Source organism: Pinus tabuliformis, chromosome 7, assembly GCF_031772625.1.
Source record: "Pinus tabuliformis cultivar Carrire ecotype Pingquan chromosome 7, CPIR1, whole genome shotgun sequence".
NCBI lineage: Eukaryota > Viridiplantae > Streptophyta > Pinopsida > Pinales > Pinaceae > Pinus > Pinus tabuliformis.
In genome coordinates this window covers 156,498,461-156,513,120 of record NC_142293.1, presented here as the reverse complement: position 1 = coordinate 156,513,120, position 14,660 = coordinate 156,498,461, and positions in this window count along the sequence as shown.

Here is a 14,660-nt window from a genome sequence, read left to right as displayed (position 1 = left end):
TCTGAATGAAGGAGAAACCCTTCAATGAAGTTTTCGGTGAATAGTCGAAAAAGGGGCATTGTGGCATTCCCGCAGTTCAACACATGGCAAGAGCCAAATCAATGAGCTTCATTTCATCTCTGATTCATATCTCCAAATGATAGCAATATTTTTGGCTTTGGTTGATATTTCATAGTAGGTGCATTAATATGGTTAAGGCACATTTTTAATTAACCTAAGGTTCTAAAAAACCTATGGTGCATTATAATGGTGGGCAAAACTATATGATAGCAGATTTAATTACAAAACCTATGGTGCATGCAATAACCAAAGTATGGTGGCAACTAATCTATATGGTGGAGTTATAATATGGTGGATATTATGCAATGGCATAAAACTATGGTATAATACTTACACTATAGTCTAGAAGCATGGAACGGTTAGCATATCCGTTGGAGCAGGTGAGCGTGATTGGCATGGCAGAGAGTCACAACTTGTGGTGGAACATGTGGCACAACAGGTATGATCGCGTGAGGAGTCAGCTTGCCATGGAGCGCCACAAGTTGGAGTTGTCAACTGCTAGGGACATATGTATATGTGACCACTATTATGGTTAGAGGCATCATCGACATATTAATAAGTGGGTGATAAACTTTAGATAAGTGCAGGAGTTAGGTGACACATGTTTCAATTTTATGCACCATCGTTAAGATATTGAAACTTTGGTTGAATGTTGTTAAAAACTATGTGCCAAAATCAAAATTGTATTAACGTTCTATGGTGTTGGTTGGATGTGCTAAGGTCCAAGTAATTGTTCAACCATATGTGTATTAACACCATTGCAACTTTTTAATAACTGTTCACCAAAACAAAACAACCTTCCATGTATAGCCTGGGAGGTTCGACCTTGGAACTTGCCCGAGGGCTATGAAAATACTCAACCATTACACCAATGGTTAAGGAGTGAATAGTGAGTTGTAGAATAGGGGTGTTGTTATTGATAATTTTCATTCGTGTGAGAATATCTTGGCCATAATTCAGCCAAATTGAGAATGGAGATTTGTGTTGGAAAGGTGAGATAGGAGGCTTTCTTTCTACAGTAACTATAAGTACCTACTTGGACAGTTCAGTTGGTGAAATCTCATGTAAAGAAACTCTTTGGATCATTTCATAATAAAATGTAAGCCCACTTGGAAGTGGACCAGGAGATGTAGTCCAGGAGGGACAAACTTCGTCAACAATTTTTTGTGTTTTCTTCTTCTCTTTCTATTGTTATTTTATTTGTTGCTCTTACTTTTATGTTTAAGGAATATTAAAAACTCAGTTTCTCTCTCGCATTCACACATATGATACCTTAGTTAATATTGGTAAAATTTCACAACAATCAATCTTGTGGATTTCAAATCAACGCTTGAGTATTTCTGATTAGATTTTGATATAGTGAAAATGCTAGCGGGTATGTATTATGAAACCAACTCACAAAATAGAAGAAGAGATAGATCAACAACTTAAAAATTAGTCTCTCTGAGGGGGAAACATCCTTTACATTACAGAATTGAACAATTCTTGGATGATTCAAATGACAAAACCTCCTTTCCATAAATAGGAGTGTAAGGGGTCACAATATAATCAAAGCTAACATAAAAATAATAATGTAAGGATACAATAATAACCATAGTGGGCTTCTATGGGGCACAATAATAATAATATGGGGACTACATGAGCAAAACATGTTGGAAGTACTAAGAGGGGGGTGAATAAATATTCCTTAGAAATTAGCACTTTTAAATATTTTTAGAGAATTAGTTAATCTTAAATTACTATTAATGTATCCAGTAACAACAGTAAACAATAAAATACAATAGGCACAATAATTTTAGGTGGGAAACCCCCTCTGGGTAAAAAATCATTGAACACTTTTCTAATTGTAGGTTTTAACCCCGTACAGAAATTACCTGCATACGAATTATAAAACACAGAAAATAAACAATGCGAGAGCATAATACATAAAACACATATACATAGAGATTTTCCCCTGGATCCCAAAATTGGGACTACCAGCTTTATTTTTCATTATGTTCCTTTCAATGTTACAATAGATATTTATACATGTCGAAGCATCCAATACCATGGACCAAAAACCATCGCGTCCGAAACCATGGACCGAAAACCATAGGTAGGTTCTCCCAACCTAATATAGGGTCCCAAAAAAAAATTCCGGGGGCACTGCCCTGGACCCTGTAGAGGGGGGCTACCCGCCCCCCTCACACCCCCCGGATAGGGTGGTCTATCACCCCCCCACTGTGCAATCGGTGCAATGAAGGGGGGCTCCGCCGCCCCTCTAACCCCCCAGTTTACTACGTAGGTTAGTCGTGGAAAGAATATAACACAACCCAACATTCTCCCACTTGTTGTTTCCTTTCCATAGGGGGCCACAAGAGAGCTTAGTCATTTTTCCAGCCCTAAAACTCCCATTGTTTCTCTACACCAAGAGAACTTCTCAAAGCTCACAGATTTTGTCAATGCATCTACAGTTTTCTTCAAAGTGTCCACCTTTACCAGCAACACCTTTTTGTCTTCTATCATATCCCTCACAAAGTGATACTGAACATCAATGTGCTTTGTCTTTGAATGATAAGCAGGGTTCTTTGCTAAGAAAATTGCACTTTGGCTATCACAGTCTATCTTTATAGCTCCCTATACTAACCCCATACTTGAACACAATCTCTGCAACCAAACTACTTCCTTTCTTGCATGAGTGGCTGCCATGTATTCTACCTCTATAGTTGATAGTGCCACTACAGTTTGTTTCTTACTCATCTAACTAACTCCACCTCCAAATAGGTTAAACACATACCCACTTGTAGATCTTCTCTGATCCAAATCTCTAGCCCAGTCTACATCAACAAATCCACATATATCCAAAACTTTGTCCAATCCTGGTCTTCCTTGGTAACAAAAACCATAATCACTATTGCCACGCAAATACCTGAAAACCCGCTTCACTGTTGTCCAATGCTCCTTCCCTGGTTTTGACATAAACCTTCTCAATACTCCCACTGCATGTGTAATGTCTGGTCTAGTACAGACCATTGTGTACATCAAGCTACCAACTGCACTTGCATATGGAACATGGGACATATCCTCTTCCTCTTCTTGTGTCTTGGGACACTATTCAACAGATAACTTTACACCTACAAGAATAGGAACCTTCACCAGTTTACTATCCTGCATATTAAACCTCTGCAGTATTGTCTCGACATACTTCCTATGGTTTAACTAGAGCTTCCTCTTTACCCGATCTCTTTTAATTTCCATGACCAAAATGTAGTTTTTAGCACCAAGATCTTTCATGTCGAATTTGGAGGACAATTGGGTCTTCAAATCCTAGATAATTTCTTTGTCATTTCCAACCAGTAACATATCATCCACATACAAGACCAGATAAATAACATTGTCACCAATTAATTTAAAATACACACAGTGATCTGCTTTGTTTCTAGTGAAGCCAAGTCATTGTATAAATGTATAAAATTTCTGATACCACATCCTTGGTGACTGTTTTAACCCATACAAAGACTTCTTTAACTTGCATACCAGTTCTTTCTTACCCTTCACCGCAAAGCCTTCAAGTTGCTTCATGTAGATCTCCTCTTCCAGATCCCTGTGAAGAAATGTTGTCTTCACATCCATCTATTCTACCTAAAAATCAAAAGTAGCAGCAACAGATAAAATTAATCTAATATAAGTTAACTTGGCAACAGGAGAAAACATATCACCAAAATCAATTCCTGGCACCTAGGAATAACCTTTTGCTACCAACCGAGCTTTTTATTTCTCCACCTTTCCTTCTTCATTTGTCTTCTTCTTGAATACCCATTTGTTGCCAATGGGTTTCCTTTCAGCTGGCAACTCCACTAGATCCCAAGCATCATTTTTGTGCAAAGATGACATTTCATCAACCATGGCCTCTTTCCAGAGTTTTCCATCCTCTGAATCTACTGCTTCTTTCACAGTTCTGGGATCATCATCAGTAATAGATAAAGCAAAATTTGAACAGGAAGCATATGGACTATACCTTTCTGGCTGCCTTATTTCTTGAACTGATCTTCTCACACCCGGAGTTTGTGGCTCTTCATCTTTTGATTCCTCCTCTGCTGTAGAGTCTGATTCTTCCTCTTTTAGCTCAAACTCTATCTTCTCAGGTTTCTTTGGTTTGACTTCATGTTTACTAACATCTTTCACATCTCTGAACACCACATCTCAGCTGTACACAACCCTCCTTGCTACTGGGTTCCAAAGCTTATAACCCTTTAAACCATCCTTATACCCAATAAAGATGCACTTTTCAGATTTACTATCCAACTTAGTTCGTTTCTCCTTTGGAACATGTACATATGCATCACATCCAAATACCCTCATATGTGATAGAGAGGGTTTCTTACCAGTCCATATCTCTTGTGGAGTCTTATCGTCCAACACTGATGAAGGTGATCTGTTGACTAGGTAACATGCTGTCTCCACTGCCTCTACCCAGAATTCCTATCCTAACCCGGCACCACTGAGCATGCTTCTTGCCCTCTCCATCAACGTCTTGTTCATTCTTTCTGCAACTCCATTTTGCTGAGGTGTATATGGAGTAGCCTTCTGCCATGCCATACCATACTTCTTAAAGAATTCTTAAAATTCCATACTGTAAAACTCTCCACCGTTATCTATCCTCAGCACCTTTATCTTCTTCTTTGTCTAGTTCTCCACCAGAGCCTTAAATTCTTTAAACCTGTCAAAGATTTCTTATTTCTTCTTAAGGAAATATATCCATGTATTCCTTGAGAAGTCATCTATAAATGATACATAGTACACAAACTTACCCAATGATGGAACCTTCACAAGTCCAAACACATCATTGTGCACAAGCTCTAATATATGTTTCACCCACTTACCACCAGAGGGGAAACTCACCTGATTCTACTTCCCATATACACAATTTTCACAGAAATCAAAATCCAGAGAGCTATTACTCATACCTTCTATTATCACCCCAAGAAACTCTCCTAGGTTGTAGCTCAGAGATGCTTGGGAACATTACAAACTCAACTCAATGTTGGAAATGGATGAATGGAAGGAATGATGCTTGTTCAAGCCAGATAACCACTCCTACTTTGCTTGACTCCAAACATGCGTGAACACCCCCAGACTACAAGGCTTTAGACCACTAGTTACTCATAGTTTAAGGATTGGGTGAATATGGAGAATACTAACCACACCAGCAGATGTACAGGACCCTGTGCTGGCCAGCTGCAACCAGTAAAAAGGTATACAAATCTAATTCCCTAGTGTATACACAGGATGACAGCTCTCTGTCACTAAGTGAAAAGAAATCTGATTAACACATTCACTGATACATGCAATATTTAAACACAGAGGTAGGATGATAGCTCCTCTAATTCTAAACATCAAGAGTTCAGGAAAAATGCATATCAAGCACAACCTAGAACAAAATAGAAATGGAAATTGAGCAATTAACAACAAAAGAAGCTTGTATTAGCTAAAAATGAAGATGAGATGTTGCAAGTATCAAAGAAGTTACAATCTCTAGAAGTTGAACCTTATGTCAAAACAACCATCAACCCTAATTACATCTGTTTTCTGGGTACATAAGAGTTTCATTACAAAGGCATTCTATCATTCTAGGTGTGGAGGGGTCATAATTGACCACCAACCGCTTTCACTGCCTGATGGAGTTTCTGGTGTAATTTGCCTGATTCAGTGAACAAATCCGATCTTCTTAGGTGCTCTGTTGTCCTTCTCAGGTAGGTGGATTGTTGTATGGATGAAATTCCATAACTACTAAATGCATTTAACTACTCGAGGCTTGTCCTTTTTCTTCTCAGCCATCCTTCTTGTTGAATGCAGTAGTTGAGGAGCTACTACGACGAGTACTAGATGCTGGCCACCTTTGTCCTTTCGGGAGTATGGAATGGTTATGGACATGGATAGTCGGGTTAGATTGAGGGGAAGAATCGATCATTGGATTGGGCGGATCGACGGCGGATACAGCTTGGCAGGGACTATTAGGAAGGCGAGGTGGAAGATGATCGCACGCCGTTGGATCTCGGGCGAACAGATCCAACAGTTGCCTGCACCAAAAATTCACAGAGTTTATTGGGCGCGAAGAGTGGGCTTGAGTGGTAAGTTGTATTTCTCGCACCGCTATTGAGGTTTGGGTGGTAATCATACAAGGCGAAGCGATCCCATTGATCGCATGATGCGTGGTGGCGGGGAAACACGGAAACCGCTTTTTATCGCAAGTTAACGTGTGGTTGGTTCGCGGGAGCAGGGAAAACGATCGTCATCCGATTGTGGTGGAGGTGATCGGGCGGTATAGATTTGATCGCATGGTTTTCGCTTGATATGACGGGAAACGTTTGGGTTAGGGGTAGCAGAGAGCAGCATTTGTGAAGGCAGGTGGTCATGTGGATGCGGGTTTTTATAAGGTTTTGTGTATTGATGCCCGGGGCTTTGAAAAGAGCTTCTTAATATGATTTTCAACATAAGCACGAGAAGTTAAGACAAAAGGAGGTTGAGAGAGGTAGAGGGGAAGGTGAGGGTAACCATTATAAGCCCCCTTTTTGAGCATGACCATGGACAAAGTGGCCCCTACCTTTAGAAAATCCTGATTATGTAGCAGAGCTAACACTGGCTCCTTCTAGGGATGAGATCCTCCCTGTGAGGTCTCAAGAACTTGCATATCAATGCCTTTCCTGTAAAAACCAATTAGAAAAATTTCCCAGTGGTCCACTGGGCATGGAGTCTAACTGAGCTTACACTAAAACTGATAAAACAACATATTTACAACTTTAAGGCCAAAAGACCTTAAATAACATAAATTTTTAGAAGACGCCCATTAACTAGGCCATCGAAAACTGCTTCTCCTCCCATACTTTTTAGCATGAAGGTATTGTTCCCTTGGATCTGAGAAATGATAAAAGGCCCTGTCTAGAAAGCATCAAATTGCCCATGGTTGCCTTTCTTCTCTTTCAGTGCATCCCACTTCAGAACCAAATCTCCAACTTGGAAATTGTCTATTTTGGCTCTTCTGTCAAAAACTTCCTTGATCCTCTGTTGATGTGATGCTAACTCCTCAGCCAGTTGTTTTCCGATCTGATGTACCTCTGCTAAATCAATGATCCTTTTTGCCATGTCCTCCTCCTCATTCTGTTCTTCTTGTAGGAACTTTGCCACAGGGAGGTTTAACTGAATTGGGAATACAGCTTCAGTGCCATATACCAACTTAAAAGGAGAATTCCCTATGGATTTTTTGGCGGTCACTCTATCAGCCCACAGTGCATATTTGAGCTTCGAATCCCAATTTTTCTTATTGTCTTCCAATAGCTTTTTACTTATCCTTATCAAGATTTTGTTGGAAGATTCTTCTAGACCATTGCCTTGAGGGTAATATGAGGTAGAATGAACCAGCTTAATGCCAATTGAGTCACACATGTCCACCAATTCTTTTTCCCTGAAGGCTGCTGCATTGTCTGTGACCAATTTATGTGGACAACCAAATCTGGTGAAGATATGCTCTATCAAAAACTTCATGACCACATTATGATCAGCCTTTCTGGTAGGGATTGCTTCAATCCACTTAGTGAAGTAATCCGTGGCTACTAATATCCATCTGTGTTGGCCATTGGAATGCGGATTGATTTCTCCAATGAAATCCAAGCCCCATTGCTAAAAAGGGCCATTTGCATATATTGGTTTTAGGGGCAGGGACTTCAATTGCTATTTCCCCTCAAATCTTTGGCACCTGTCACAAGATTTAACAAATAAAAAGACATCAGAGAATAAGGAGGGCCAATAGTACCCAGCTTTGAGAATCTTATGGGCTGTAGTTTTCCAATAATGATGCCCTCCACACATGCTAGAATGAAATTGCTACATGACCTCAATGGATTGTTCTTTGTCTAGACACCTTAGCAGAATTCCAGAGGGGTCCCTCCAGTAAAGAAGATTTTCATGGATGTAATATCTTGCTGCCCTGAGTTTAATAGTTATGGCTTGGTTTGAACTAAGGCCTAGAGTGATTTCTATCTTCAGCAAGAATTGGGCTATTGCAGAGTACCAATCACAAGAAGCTATATTTTCTGCCAATGACTGATTTCTTCCTTGTTCACCTGTTTCTTCTGCTGTTTGACCATTTTCTGCATTTGTTCTTATGAGATTTATGTCCAGCGTTCTGCAATTTTCTTCATCTAATAATTTGGCAAGGCCCTGACCTCTGACAAGCTTAGTGGGCTTCAATTCTATGTTAAATTCAATCAGATTTGCCATCCATTTAGCCCTTCTTCCATCAGCATCAGGCTGTGTTAAGACATCTTTTATTGAAGCAGAGGGCACATATGCAATTATCTTGGAATGCAGAATGTAAATTCTAAAAGCTTTCAAAGAATTTATAAGAGCATATGCCTATTTTTCAATGATATCATACCTCAGCTCAGCATCTCTTAATGTTTTGTTGAAAAATGCCACTGGATGCTCTGAGCCTTCTTCATCTGCTTGTAATAGAACTGCTGCAAGGGTGTCTTCAGAGGCAAACGAAACTATATGGAACTCCTTGCTGTAATCTAAACTTCTTAAAGTGGGAGCTTCCATAATAACTTTCTTAATGGGCTCAAAGGATCCTTTTGCTACAGCAGACCATTTGACTTCAGACCCCTTTCTCAACATGGAGGTAATATGTTTTACAAGTTCTTCAAAATTTGGGATGAACCTCCTCACAAAATTTATTTTTCCCAAAAAGGACTGGATATCCTTCTTTGATCTTGGGACAGACAAGGTCTATATTGCTTTTACTATTTCTGGGTCAATTCAGACACCTGTAGCAGAAACAACATGTCCTAACAACTTACCCTCTTCTAAAGAAAACTATGACTTCTTAGGATTGACTGAAATCCCAAACCTTCTGCACTTCAGGAATACTTTCTTTAAATGATGTAAATGGTCTTGATGGTTGCTGGAGTACACTGTTATATCATCTAAGTAGATAAGGGCGAACTTATCCAAGTGGAATCAAGAACTATCAGAGAGAGGACACTAATCAGAATCCCAGAAGCTAACTCACCCCCCTGTAATCATCTATATATGGATCCCTCTCCTAGAGATCCAGAAGGCTGGAATTTTGTATCTTGTAAGGAAGTGCTGTTGGTTTCTTGTTGGAATATCATAGTGTTGGGTGATCTAAGCTTTTCATGAGGTGAAAGAAGGGCTTTCATGCTGGAGGATGACGCTGGGTCAAAAAAATTGGTTTTAATCCTCTTTGCTATTCTTGATATTAATAAAGATATTAAAGTTTTCCTCCACATTCTTGTATGTTTGATGATATATGCATTTGTGTGGTCAATATACATCTGGTCCTATATTGTTTATGATTGTAGATCTCTGTTCTTCGATAGTATTATGCTGCTTTGATTCCACAGGTGCTCTTTTAAGCTGGGTAGACAAAGGAGAAGCGGCAAGGATCTGTCAGAAGGGAGAGGAATCAAGCAAGGAACCAAGCGCAAGAATGAGGTTGGTGTCCTTCATTCCACTCTTATCTATTTCTCATAAAGGAAAACAAAAGTAGTTTTAGTTTGTTTGTTTCTAAGATAGCTACCAGTCTTAGTGGGACTAGAAGCTCCGAGTGGACACTACACTTCCCAATAACAAAATAGCAACTCCGCTAGGGAGCAAATAGATTGTCTGTTTGTCTATGTTTGTTTGTTTTATAAACTTACAAACTGAGCCTAAATTCAAGCCAACTAGCCTTCGAACTGCATTTGCTATGCAAGTGCAAAGTAGATCAATGTTGCTTCAGTCTATCTTTGGGTTTTGTTTATAAAATAAACAATTAATTTGCAAACATTCTAATTGCCCTAGTGGTGGCTCTAGTAACCTCATTAGATCATCCCCTATGATTTCTATTTACTGTACATCATTTGCTCGTCCTAAATCCTTGAACTGAGCTGCAAACTATGACCAAGAGCCAAGTAAAGTCTCGTCCTGGTACCATCACACCCTCTCTTCAAGGAAACCAGTATGCATCACACCTCCCATGTACAGTAGGTGGGATGCATCCCTGTTTCCCTGTGTTATAGGTGCGATGATCAGAAAAGGCTAATTTTGCCTCCAGGTCTTGGTTTTTCTTCACTCTTTTTAGCTCTATTCTGGAGTTTTTCTATCTGTGATCAGTATACCACTGTGGAAACCCCCTTCCTTTCCATCATTCTGCCTCCATTGTGCAAATAACTGTGAATGTTTTTATGTATTTTCTGCCATTTTCATTTCTCTTTTGCAAAGTAGTAGCATAGTCATACTGTCATCTTTTGATTTGAAAGTGTCATTTTCAGTCAAAGAAAAGAATTCTATTGTTCTTGATGGTCGATTATACAGTTACTCTTGTATTTGATTTGAATTAGTATTTTTTCAAGTGTCGAAAGAAGTTTTCAATTCAAAATAGTAAAGTGTCGTCATTATCTTCCTTTCATTTTGAAGAGAAATTTGTTAGTACTGTCACTTTGAAAGATAATTCAGATTTGTACTTAGCATTCTTCTTGTCATTCACACATTAAGAAAGCTGAAAACAAATACATGCATGTGCATTTTCATTTAGACTGCTTGTTGGTTTTATTTAGGACAGTGCATCTAGTGTGTGCTCTCTGCTCTACGTTGAAATAATATCATCTCTCTTTCTTTAGTAGCTAGGATTTTCATTGCAAACAGAAGATTAAACGATTGTTTATCATCTTAGATTGCATTTTAGGAATTGTACATCTACATCACACGGTGAACCTAAAAGGAAAATTTCTTAAGAAAGATCAACTGTAAAATAAATTTAAAGAACCTAAAAACACTTTGGAACCTAATGCACAGCATCTAGAAGTCTAGGCTAGAGACGAATTCGGCGTCGTAAAGACTGGTAACTGTCACTTTCACTGTTGGTTAGGTGATTCCTCCTCTTTGAGACGACAAGTGCCAGTACGGACTTGTGTTCCCACGTACCGTTGAGTATATATTGGGAGACCACAATAGGCTATATCCTTTATCCATAGGAAGCCGTGTCTACCACCCTATCGATCGCAATGCACTGAACACAGCATTCAGGAAGATTGACTGCCATACCGTAAAAAGTGTTCTGTAGTTTTTCGATTGGTTTGGTAATCCCTCTATCTAGATTTCCAGAGTAGTCTCTTTCATTCCTTTCAGACTCCTTAAAGGAAAAGGTCCATCTGAGCACTTGTCACTTCAGGCTCATTAAAAATCGAAGGTGACTAGATTCATCTTTTGTTTTTTCTCGACTCTTAAAAATTGAAAAAACAAGTTGTGTCAGAGCGTCTAAAATTCATTTAATTCGGAAACATTTTCCCCTTTATTTTTAGTTGATCGATTAATCCACAATCGTGGAAGAAAGTCAATTGAAACCCCATCATTCGCGGAGGCTTACGAGTCAACCGTCTTTGTCCCCATAATCAAAACTATTTCGGACAAAGCGAACTCGTTTAACCAGCTCAAAGTCCCCTGGTCGGGTTGGAACAAGTGTTCCGACACCCTCGGAGACTCCGGTTACTCCAAACATTTTTGGTACCCCTGCCTTTATAGAAGAATTTCCGCAGCCACAAGAGGACAGTAGAACCGATCCTAGTGTGAAGGTAAACACTTCTATACTAGAACCAGCTACATCCATAGCTGATTTGGAAGGTGTTGTTCCCCAAACATCAGTCGCTGCAGAATCTATACCTTCTTCAGCACCAGAAATATTTTACGGACTTGACAGTCTACCTCTTCCACCTAGTTTGATTTCTATAGAAGAGATTGTGGAGGATCCACCATCTAGTACTCCATTGCAATTTGGAGTAGGGGTCACTCTATATCCTTCTTCATTAGAAATTAGTCTACCGTTATCGGAGGTTCCTGTAGAATCACTAGGAAACCTTTTGGATAGACTAGATATGTCTGAACAACTGTCGACATCTAGGACTGTGTCATCTGACACAGCAACGACAGAACTTCCTGTTGCTACTCCGACAATGTTCGCCATCATACCATCTATCCCAACTGTTAGCCTCCTATACCAATAGGGTTTGATTTTTCATGATTGACAGTGGAAGTGCCAAAAATGTTCATCTTTGGTGACACAAAGGTTCTATTTTTGTGAAGGAGACAGAGAGTTAAAAAATGAAAAGAGGGTACGCCTTAAAAGAATAATCAAAAGGCAAGAAAAATGAATTGGTCAGAAAAAATAAAGTGAAATGAACCCCAAAGAAAGACCAGAAAAGTGGCCAACCAAAATGCCACTGCTATCTTGACAGATGGCCCAACAGTGCAAGTTGGGCCATGTTATGTTTTAAATTCCCTGTTTTAGACTAGAGAAAGAGAAATCTGTCCAAACAGTTTAAGCTTGGCAGATTGGTAGTTAGGTAGAGAACAAAGGCGCCCGACTGCTTAATCTGGGCCCTTGGAAGTGATAAGGGTAGTTTAGATAGCAAATTATTGGAAAAGAAAAAGGAAGATCAATTAAGGGTTTGCAAGTCTAAGTGCACCTTCCCTGAAGTAACAAAAAATGCTAGGAACTAAGATGGGTAGGTAGTCAGGGGTTGCCGAAGCCTGATTTCTTTCATGAGTGAGCTTGACAAAGAAAATTGATATCAGCAAGAACAGAACTGTTACTCAACATTTTGATAACAAAAGATGAAAGCATGTCTAACTTCCCCTCTTTCCCAGGAAATCTTTTTCTAACATCCCTCTAATAAACCTTGGAAATCACTCAACAAGTCCTAGCATCACTTTACCTTCTGTGAAATACTAAGCCAAGGTGTTAGTTTCTACCACACAAAAAAGCCACATTTTCTGTGTAAAATCATTGCTTACTCTCATCTATTCCTAATCTAAGTTTACTCCTCAAAAACTTAGCTCCCTGTTCCCCTCTCACATCTCCAATTCATATTGACTTCTAACCTTACTATTTAACTCCCTAAGTGTTCCCCTCCCCCTACTATTATCATATTTTATACAAAAACCCAAAAATATGTACATACCCCTTCCCCTTTGGGCATTATAGCCATATAGTTCAAAGTTCGGGAAGCCTGAGGAAATCTAAGGCTTTCATGTGTATTTCTCCAGGCTATGTCTGGGAATTAAATTAACACCTGGTTAATTTAATAACCCTAACCCGCTATACCCCCCTTAATGATAAAATCCCTCGTTTCTTTATCACTGGTGTAAATTTTCCAAAAACCCACATTTTCCATTTAACCAAAGTTTTGTTTCTGCGCGCGGTATCAACAGAATTAATTTTTTAATAGTCGGGTCCCGCCGCTATCGCGTTGGCGGCTCGTCCTCCCGTCCGCCGTCGGATCTGGGCCCTCCCATCCGACGGTCATCGGGCATTTCGGAGCCCCTCTACTATCCATCTGTTAGCGCCCGAAATCTGTCAGAGGATGACGTAGGGCCAGGGACGCGTGCCCATATATTACTGGATCGGGTGGCCTCTGACCATTACCAGGCCCGTACCAAAAGCGGTCCGATAATACCGCTTACCACCGTCAGCTTCCCGCCCTTACGTCATCGCCTACGTCATCAGACACGCCAACTACCATATCACCGTTATCCGACATGGCCGCCGCGTCATCCCTCCACGTCATCCCTGTCATACATCGCCACGTCATCCCTGTCGTACCCGGGCCCAACCAGTGACGTCATGCTAATGTCATTTGTAAAAAAGGCGCCAAATCCCACTTTCCACATATTTTCGTGCAAAATCATCATTTTTTCGCATTTCTATTGGACGAGTGTTGTGCTTCCCTGCATGCTGTTTTACGACGTTTCTCCGCCAACTCCAAAATTCAATTCCTGAGCTACTGTCGCTGCAAATTCACCAATTCTCGACACCCTCGGCCTCACCATCACCAGGTATTTACCATTTTCTCTGCATAACCTGGTCTTCCTAGTTTTCTACAGTAAAAAACTCTAAACAACTGGTCTAATTACCTGCGTACCGAGCCCCTGTAATTACCAAATCAACCCGAAGTTCATCTGAAGAGGGTTCCTGCTCTGAATTTACTCAATTCCCACAGCTCCCTGCGCATTTGCAACTTAAAACCACTGGCAGACAAAGTCCACTGAAAAGGCAGCGCTTACCCCCAGCATTGGTTACTTTCACCCTCTCGACAAGCTGCTGTTCTCTGTTAGCCCAATTCACCTCCTTTTTTCACCTCTGCAAGTCATCCCATCGACAATAATCTGTTGTTCACTGCCAGTTTTGCTAAACTGAAAGCATAAATTCAACTTCAAGTGAGAAATAAGCAATGGAGGCCCCTGTGGCATTGAATATTACTCCTCTGAATGCCCCACAAAAGAACCTGGAATGGTTGGCCCTAGCTGACCGAGATTATCAGATCAAAGAAATAGTTGAGATAAGTACCAAATATCACATACAAACTGTTTGTGAGCTGAAGAAGAAATACTTGAGTGGTGCTGATGACATAGGTATCTGGGAGTCTAATCTGCCCATTTATTACCTCCCCCAAGTCAATGAGTTCCCAGACCTCATTCATCAGTGTTGTGAACACTATGAACCCTCTCAAAGAGCAGTTTTGGGTTCATCTGGGAATATTTTATTTCACATCACTCCTCAGTCCATA